This window comes from Ailuropoda melanoleuca, chromosome 15, assembly GCF_002007445.2.
Source record: "Ailuropoda melanoleuca isolate Jingjing chromosome 15, ASM200744v2, whole genome shotgun sequence".
NCBI classification, from domain to species: Eukaryota; Metazoa; Chordata; class Mammalia; order Carnivora; family Ursidae; genus Ailuropoda; species Ailuropoda melanoleuca.
Window position 1 is genome coordinate 65786585 of NC_048232.1, and position 9641 is coordinate 65796225.

Genomic DNA, 9641 nt, shown 5'->3' on the forward strand with positions numbered 1-9641 from the left:
ACTCCCTGCTGTGTTCCCTCTCTCGCTGGCTGTCTCTCTGTCATATAAATAAAAAAAATCTTAAAAAAAAATACCAAATAATGTACATGAAGGTTCAACTGCATAAAATGTTGTTATGCACATAAAAATTATACCTAAGGAATGAATTTTCATAGTTTAATATTCCTTTCATTTTTTTCCCTCGTACTTAAGTGTGTAATAATTCTTTATAATTCAATTCTGTCCCCTGTGTATTCCTCCCATTCAAAACACATCAACCATGGTCTTGTAATCTTTCTCACCACCTTAATTTCTAAAATGCCCTAAATGTATTCATTACATGAGAGTCTCTCTTTAGAGGAAGTATTTCATCTAAGTATTTCTGGCATACAATATAGTTTTCCCTGCATTTCCTAGAAAGCAAAATATAAGTTCAAAACCCTTGCTCTCCTTTTTTAATGAATATAACCGTTCTGGAAGGTCTTTGGCAAATACTAAGAATCTACCACTGCCGATCTAGTAATTTTACTTTTAGGAATACGAAGAATTTCTACCTGAGACCCCGGCAACTTAGAAGGCTGTTCATCTCAGTGTTACTAAGAATAGTGAAAACCAGAAACAAACTAACTGTTCAGCACTATGGGAAAGATTAAGTATATCCGATATATTCATAGGACAGAATATTATATAGTCATCACAAATTTTATTTTTGGGGGTGCCTGGCTGGCTCAGGTGGCAGAGTGTGTGATTCTTAATCTTGGGGTTGTGAGTTCAAGCCCCACGTTCAGCACAGAGATTACTTTCAAAAAAATCTTATTTTCAAAAAATATTAAATGAAGGATATATAGGTCAAGCCAACTGTACTTGCCATTCCTATTCTTCTGAGAATCCTTCTTCATAAATTATCTTATTGAATTATATGACCCCTTCTCCCTCTTTTCAAGAGGTTTTTAGGCTGGGACAGACACCAGACCCAAGACGTATCAATCTGTAGGAAGCTCTTTCAAAGCTCTCCTTGGGGCTCAGTCAGTGGAGCATGTGGCTCTTGATCTTGGTGTTGTGCGTTCAAGCCCCATGCTTGGTATAGAGATTATTTAAAAACAAAATCTTAAAAAATAACTAGCTAAATAAATAAAAGCTCTTCTCAGGGGCGCCTGGGTGGCACAGCGGTTGGGTGTCTGCCTTCGGCTCAGGGTGTGATCCCAGCGTTGTGGGATCGAGCCCCACGTCAGGCTCCTCCTCTATGAGCCTGCTTCTCCCTCTCCCACTCCCCCTGCTTGTGTTCCCTCTCTCACTGGCTGTCTCTATCTCTGTCAAATAAATAAATAAATAATCTTTTAAAAAAAAAGCTCTTCTCAAACACTGTACAAGGTGAAAGCAGTTGAGGTTAATTGAATAATATTTAAAGGCAAGCAGTGGACACAAGGCAGCAAGAGCCATAAGGGAGCAAAAGCCATAAGTAGGATATAGGGAGTAACAGCTGAGTTAAAAAGAAAAAGCAGTACCTGGGGTCTTCAGATTCTGCATAGAATGTCTTAGATTCCAGGAGCCTGTAAAAATAACTAAAAGCAAAAATTAAAAGCAGGATGCAAAAATGTGCATATTGTATTTTAAAATACATATGTATATACTATTCACCTTGAACAACACATACATCAACATTTTAATAATGGTGGTAAGATTGCAAGTGAATTTTTTAAGGTATTATTTTTAAGTAATCTCTCTGCCCAATGAGGGGCTTGAACTTAGAACCCCAGGATCAAGAGTTACACGTTCCACTGACTGAGCCAGCCAGATGCCCCTCAAGTGATTTTTATTTTCTAAATTTTCTGCAATAATCATAATTTTTTAAAAGTGTTTTAAAGAGTTAAATAGAATGAAGATCATCAATAGTAAAAAATAGTAATCAGAAAATAAGTAGCATGTGGCCAAAGTGATAGCAGTAGTTCAAAGAATTTCCTGAGATCATAAATGACTTCAAGGAAAAGATGGGTACTTAGGCCGGGTCTTTTAAGGACTAAGATGATTTGACTAAATGAAGAGAAGAAGGTGCAATGGGAAGATAACAAAACAAGGGCAGGTTGAGTAAGGCATAGGAGGAGGGTACTGAATAGATGCTCTCAATAAAAGGTCTTAAAAGACAAAGATGTAAGATGGGGACAGGTGCTGGAGATAAATTATCTGGAGATTATCGTTAATTGTGTTAATAATTAAAGCTAAGTAATGAGATTGTAGCTTAGCCTTATATGTATTTATTGTTATTACTATTTATTCAACTTTGAAAATTTCCTCAGCTACCATTTTATTCTGGGTCTTAACAACCTAGACCTAAATTATGGCGTTGTCTAGCCTATTTCCTGAACTCCCAGAACGGCTATTGCAATAGAGAGGTTTTTCTCACGTAATTTTCCTATTTGCTTTACACCCATCTCATGAAATCGAAGCTTTTTGGTATAACAAAGGGAAAAAAAAGTCTTCTTCCCTTCACACGTCATCAAAGGCTTCCCCAAATTTACCTATTATAACCTCAAAATCAGTCTTCTCCCTTAACGGCCTTTGACTGCTAGTTCAGTCTCTTTATGGTCTCACACACTTCAGGCACTTCCCACCTTTAAATCAGGGCAGATGTTTATCTTCGAAGTAGAAGGCCCTCCAACTTTCAGTCCTGCAAATCATTACAATCAATCTCTTTCAGAGCTGGCCTAAGCTCTCACCTCCTGGAAATTGCTTTCCGAGTAACTAGGCTTTCAGATCCCCATCCCCCACCCACCTCCCAATTCATTATTATGCAGTCACAGCTTTTGTTCTGAGTTCCACGCTTGGTTCTCTCTTTGCATTGTAACCCCTTTGGGGACAAGGAATGTGCACTTGCTCCGCCTGTGTGTCTCTCTACAGCTCTTAGTATACTGCTGGCCAAAAATACTCTTAAAATGCTTAATGAATTAACAAAATTAGATGCTCCCTTGCATAATATGGGATTGTGGAAATGATGTGAAGGGGTTTCCCTTGTTTCCACAGTCCCCACACTGGGAGAAATGGCAATTTGCCCTTTTTCTAAGGTAAGTAGACAGTTTCCTAACAAGATAAAATTTTAATGACTCTGCTACCTCAATTCTGACGCCATATCCAACTTCTAAAGTGGGTAGAACGCAAGCCTGTTGTTTCTTGGATCCTGAGGGAGTGAATGAATTAAGGAAGACAAAGCACTGCAAATTTTGTTTAACCTTAGAGCTGCTTTTTAATCTTTGTGCTGATTTTCAGAATTTACTATTCTCGTCTCATGAAAATGAGAAATATCTTAGGAATCCTGATTGTCAATTAAAGAATTTAGGAGCTTGTTAACTTTGAGGAAACTACTTACAAGAATTTTCAGAGCTTGTTAGACTAAATGTTCCTATCAATAATTTTAAGGTTATGAAAGATTCATTTGACAAATATTTTTTGGACACCTATGTGCCTGGCATCATGCTAGCCACTGAGATGTCCATGACCATCATTTCAATGGTAGGAAGAGATAAAGGATTTAATGGAGAAAACGGGTAAAGAAAATACTAAAGGACTCAGACCTAAAGTTTGATTAAGGTGTAGCAACACCCTGCAGTTGATTTTTTTAAAATAGAGTGACCCACAGAACCTTAAATTTGAGGCAAATACATAAGAAAAGAATTGAGAGAGTAATATTGAGATAGAATGGCAGATGACAAAATATGGTCTTAGTAAGTGACCATATAGATGGAAGAAAATGAGCAGAAAGAAATGGCTTTAGAATTAGCCTTTTTAAATTCTCTCTTTTTTTTAAGTAGACTCCATCTCCAATGTGAGGCTTAAACTCATGACTTTGAGATGGAGAGTCACATGCTCTACCGTTTGAGCCAATCAGGCACTTTTTTTATTTAGTTATTTTTAAAGATTTTATTTATTTATTTATTTGAGAGAGAGAGCGCAGAAGGAGGAGCAGAGGGAGAGGGACAAGTAGGCTCCATGATGAGCAGGGAACCCGATGCAGGACTCAGTCCCAAGAACTCAGGATCATGACCTGAGCCTAAGGTAGACACTTAACTGACTGAGCCACCCAGGGGTCCATTGTGTCTCCTTTTAATATCTTCTCCATCTCCACGCTACTTAGTTTTTTCAAGTATCCACAGACTGCTGTGGCTGGGGCTTTATGTCAGTCTATCAGGGCTTTTCTCTCTTTTTTCCTATCAAAATGCTTTCCATTTTGTTAGTGTTTAGTAATGTTTTTTGCATTTGTCTCTAAGACTATTTATAATGGACTTCCTGTAGACACCAAGTATGGGATTTCTAAAATGAGATTTTAGAGGTGCCTGGCTGGCTCAGTCGATGGAGTGACTCTTTTTTTTTTTTTTTTTTAAGATTTTGTTTCTTTTTTTGNAGTGTGTGAGCACAAACAGGGATGGGGGGAAAGGCAGAGGGAGAAACAGGTTTCCTGCTGAGCAGGGAGCCCAATGCCGGGCTCTCAATCCCAGGACTCTGAGATCATGACCTGAGCCAAAGGCAGATGCTTAACTGACTGAGCCACCCAGGCGCCCCGTAGTGTGTGACCCTTGATCTCAGAGTTGTGAGTTTGAGCCTCACATTGGGTGTAAAGATTACTTAAAAATCTTTTAGTAAATAAATTAAATAAATAAATATAAAAATAAAATGAGATTTTAAGCATTGCTAGATGTTTTCTTAAGCTTAGATACCTTTCTAAGGATAAGTTAAGGATGGGTGTGTGTATAATGATATAAGATGTTTATCTACTTATAATCACAATGTATGACAGTTTACATATTTTTAGTTCTTTAAATGTGTTGCATGTTTTATTTCTATTTCCTCTGTAAAGTTAGGAAAATAGTATCTGTCCAGTGTTCCTTACAAGGATGTTTTAAAGATCAAATGAATTTTTGCACCCTTCCTAAAGTGTAAAGAGAAAGTAAATGTATTCATCATTATTATTTCTCTCAGGATTATTACTATCCTGTAAAGTTTCCTGTGATCAGGAACCAAGTTTTGTTCATATTTATAAACCCTTAAACTGAGTTTTACTTCTGTACTAAAGTAATAGTTAACTGGACAATAAATTTGTGTTTCAAATTAGTTACAGTACTCTGAGAAACACGTAGAAAAAAGTTTTAGACTCCCTTTCTCATAGCAAGCAAGGAAAGGATCTGGAAAAGTATAGAGAGAAAGGAAAAGGATTAGACTTGGAAATTTTAACTTTAAAGCTAGTAAACCATGTCAAAAAGATACTGAAAGTGCCTTTCATGAGGGAAAGTAATCTTTTTTTTTTTTAAGTTAATTAAGTAATCTCTATACCTAATGTGGGGCTCAAATTCATGGCCCTGAGATCAAGAGTTGCTTGTTCTTCCAACAGAGCCAGCTAGTGATCTTTCATGAGAAAGATTATTGAGGTACCTAAATTTTATTTTATACTCTGTACATGTTTTTAAACCCATTTCTTAGAAAAAGAAAAAGAAAAAGAGGGGCACTGGGTCGCTAAGTGGGTTAAGCGGCTGCCTTCCTCTTGGTCATGATCCCAGGGTTCTGGGATTGAGCCTTGCACCAGATTCCCTGCTCAATGGGGAATCTGCTTCTCCCTCTCTCTGCCTTTCCACTGACTCATGCTCACTCTCTCTCAAATAAATAAAATATTTTAAAAAAAGAATAAGAGGGGTGCCTGGGTGGCACAGCGGTTAAGCATCTGCCTTCAGCTCAGGGCGTGATCCCGGCGATCTGGGATCGAGCCCCACATCAGGCTCTTCCGCTATAAGCCTGCTTCTTCCTCTCCCACTCCCCCTGCTTGTGTTCCCTCTCTCGCTGGCTGTCTCTATCTCTGTCGAATAAATAAATAAAAAATCCTAAAAAAAANTCTCGCTGGCTGTCTCTATCTCTGTCGAATAAATAAATAAATAATCCTAAAAAAAAGAAAAAAAAGAAACCTCTTTAAAAAAAAAAAAGAATAAGAAAAGTATAGGTGGTTAACCATAATTATTTGTATAATTATTTACATCTTCCCAAACCATTTGGAAATTGAAATCCTTTACTGTGGCAAAAAGCCAGAAAGCTGAATATAAAGCAGCAATCAATGTAATAGAGTATTACATCATATTAAGGAAACCTCATACTGTAGTTTCAGGATATATGCATGGAATAAAAAAAAAGCTAACAATTCTGGGGTGCCTGGATAGCTTGGTAGGTAGAGCATGTGATTCTTGATCTTGGGATTGTAAATTTGAGCCCCACATTTTGTGTAGGGATTACTTAAAAATAAAATCTTGAAAAAAAAAAAAAAGCTAACAATTCTTCATGTGCAAGAACTAGGATGATCACCCTCTTGGTGGCAGTCATTGGTTTAGCTATCTATTATTGTATGTAAGCCTCTTGCTCAGTTAACCAGAGATGAATGGAGTTCTAGAAAGCCACATTTCCACAGGAGATTCTTTTTTTTTTTTTTTTTTAAGATTTTATTTATTTATTTGACAGAGAGAGAGACAGCCAGCAAGAGAGGGAACACAGGCAGGGGGAGTGGGAGAGGAAGAAGCAGGCTCCCAGCAGAGCAGGGAGCCCGATACGGGGCTCGATGTGGGGCTCGATGTGGGGCTCGATCCAAGGACCCTGGGATCATGCCCTGAGCCAAAGGCAGACACTTAACGACTGAGCCACCCAGGTTCCCCTCCACAGGAGATTCTTAAAGGGAAAGGAGGTTGTATGTAAGACAGATAGCCTACGTCTATTTCATTTTATTTTTGGTCCTAAAACTAGTGTTTACAGAACTAAGCAGAACACACGCTTGATAGAGGTTTCTTAATTTTTAAACTAGGCATATGTCTCCTGATCTTTAGAAAAATAATAAAGGATGAATCAATCAGTAGAAAACAAAAGGTAACATAAAGGAGGTCTTTTTAGCAACAATGAAGTTTTCTTTCATCTATTTGCATGAAAACTCTAAAAACTCTAAAATGTCTCAGGATTGATCACAGAAGGAAACTTGTATAAATTTACTATTTACTTATAAATTACTATTTACTTATGAAATTATTTCTTCTTTTCATGAAAATGAATGATAGTATTAAAGAATGACTTAAACATTTAACTTACTTGCTTATACTTAAAACATTTTACTGTATTAAGACAAAACTGGTTTAATATTATCATTAGTTAATCACAAAATTAAGCTGGGCAAAAAGATTTATAATTTTGACTAGTCTCATTATGAATAATTTTTGTTTAATACTGGTGTACATGTAATGAAGAGTAAGGTTATTCCTACAAAAAGTCCTATAAAGTGTGCCTCTGATGTGTTGGTGTGATGGGATGCCAAGAAAAACCAAGCTTCCTTTGCTTTGTTATGAGAGTCAGAAATACCTATATCATTAAAACAGTTTAAGACCCCAACTTAAAATGCAAATCTGGGGGGCTCCTGGGTGGCTCTGTCAGTTAAGCAGCTGACTTTGGTCAGGTCATGATCCCAGTGTCCTGGGATGGAGCCCTCCATTAGGCTCCCAGCTCAGTGGGGAGTCTGCTTCTCCTTCTGTCCCTCCCCCTGCTCAAGCTCTCTCTCAAATAAGTGAATAAAATCTTTAAAAATAAAATAAAATGCAAATCTGGGAGGGGATAATTTGTTCAGCTCCTATCAGTTTGTTTGTTTGTTTGTTTTTTCCAAGCAATATCCACATCCAACATGGGGCCTAAACCCAGGATCACAAGGTCAAGAGTTGCATGCTCCTTGACTGAGTTAGCCAGGTCCCTCAAGCTCCGATCAGTTTTAATACTTTAATGCAAATCAGTGAATTAGGTAAGTTAATAGTGCTCTGAAAATAATGGGAAATAGGTTTTTAAATTTGGGGATGATGGGGAAAATGAGAAACATGCATAGATATTATGTTGCCTCTGAGAGGTCTGATCAAGAGTGGAACAACATCAGGATGCTCACTGGGTTTTTGGGGAAAAAGACGGAATCTGAATGAACAAAAACATTTTTTCTTAAGATGAATGCCAGTTAGGAAGTCCAAAACTTTAAATATCTCTCAGAAATCTAAGAATTATTTTTTCGTAATCAAAGCTGAGCTTAAGAAAAACAAAAAAACCTTTTTTTTCTTTTTTTCTTTCTTTTTTTAGATTTTATTTACTTATTTGACAGAGAGAGAGGCAGCGAGAGAGGGAACACAAGCAGGGGGAGTGGGAGAGGGAGAAGCAGGCTTCCTACTGAGCAGGGAGCTCGATGTGGGGCTTGATCCCAGAACGCTGGGATCATGACCCAAGCCAAAGGCAGACGCTTAACGACTGAGCCACCCAGGCACCCCCAAAAAACCTTTTCTACAAGTCATTTAACCTTCATGTGTCTCAACTTCTCTATCTGAAAATGAGAATTACAAAACTGACTCAGCAGAATTCACATTGTTTTGAGGATTATGTGAATGCTGTTGTAAATTGTGAAGTACTACATGAATTCAAAGTAAAAAAAAATTTTAAAGATTATTTATTTATTTGTCAGAAAGAGGGAGAGAGAACACAGCAGGGGGAGCGGCAGGGAAAGGGAGAAACAGGCTCCTCGTTGAGCAAGGAGCCCCATGTAGGACTTTATTCCAGGACCCTGGGATCATGACCAGAGCTGAAGGCAGACGCTTAACCAACTGAGCCATCCAGGTATCCCTCAAAGTAAAATTTAAGTACAAAAGGGGGAGGTGTGCCTGGGTGGCTCAGTCGGTTGGGTGGCTGCCTTCAGCTCAGGATTTATCTCAGGGTCCTGGGATCGAGCCCTATATCTGGCTCCCTGCTTAGCAGGAAGTCTGCTTCTTCCTCAGTCCTTCCCCCTGCTCATTCTCTCTCTCCCTCTCTCTCTCAAATAAATAAAATCTTTAAAATAAAAAAAAAGGATAAAGTATAACTTCTTTAAAAAAAAAGGTGGGGTGGGGGATGGGGTAACCAGGTGATGGGTATTAAGGAGGGCACGTGAATTGTTGAACACTACATCAAAAACTTATGATGTACTATATGCTGGCTAACTGAACATAATAAAAAAAATTTAAAAATAAAGCCTAAAAAATAAAATTAAAAAGATGGATAAATGATCTTTCTACATAATTTACAAATTTTATATTGACACTAGTAAAAATCAGAATTGCACTATTCCTATTAGCTGCTACTGTGTGTAACAGAGATGTAATAAAATTTTTAAATGATAATCGTTCCCAATAAATGTTAGGTATCATATCTTACTATGTGAGGTACTTGGTTGCTAAGCTTTTCTGCTGCTGCTTCCATTTCTTTGTTCTCTTCCTTTTCACTGGCTCCTAAACCTCTGCTTTCAAACATGCAGTTTTCCACGTCTTGAAAGAAATTGCCTGACTTATAGCTTCTTGTCTTAGCCACTTTATTTCTCTTCTCCCTTATATCAACAACAAAAATCTTGGATCAGTAGATCTTAGTGGCATAGAGATAGTTGCCATGAAACCATGTTTCATCACAATCACTAAAAATTCATTTTCCTTCAGTCTCCTGTTTAGTTATATGGCTTGCCTCACCCTGCCTACTTTACTTATCATTTCTTTCTTTTTTTTTTTTTTAAAGATTTTATTTATTTATTTGACAGAGATAGAGACAGCCAGCGAGAGAGGGAACATAAGCCGGGGGAGTGGGAGAGGAAGAAGCAGGCTCAT

General features: G+C 37.7%; 1 long non-coding RNA gene across 1 annotated transcript; it reads right to left on the bottom strand.

The window, feature by feature from the left end:
* Nucleotides 1-12: 12 nt before the first annotated feature.
* Nucleotides 13-9463, bottom strand: LOC109489632. Its single transcript, XR_002142680.2, has 3 exons — nt 9202-9463; nt 1485-1541; nt 13-37 (listed from the first exon to the last, which is right to left on the bottom strand). It is a non-coding gene; the product is annotated as an uncharacterized LOC109489632 (long non-coding RNA).
* Nucleotides 9464-9641: the final 178 nt, after the last annotated feature.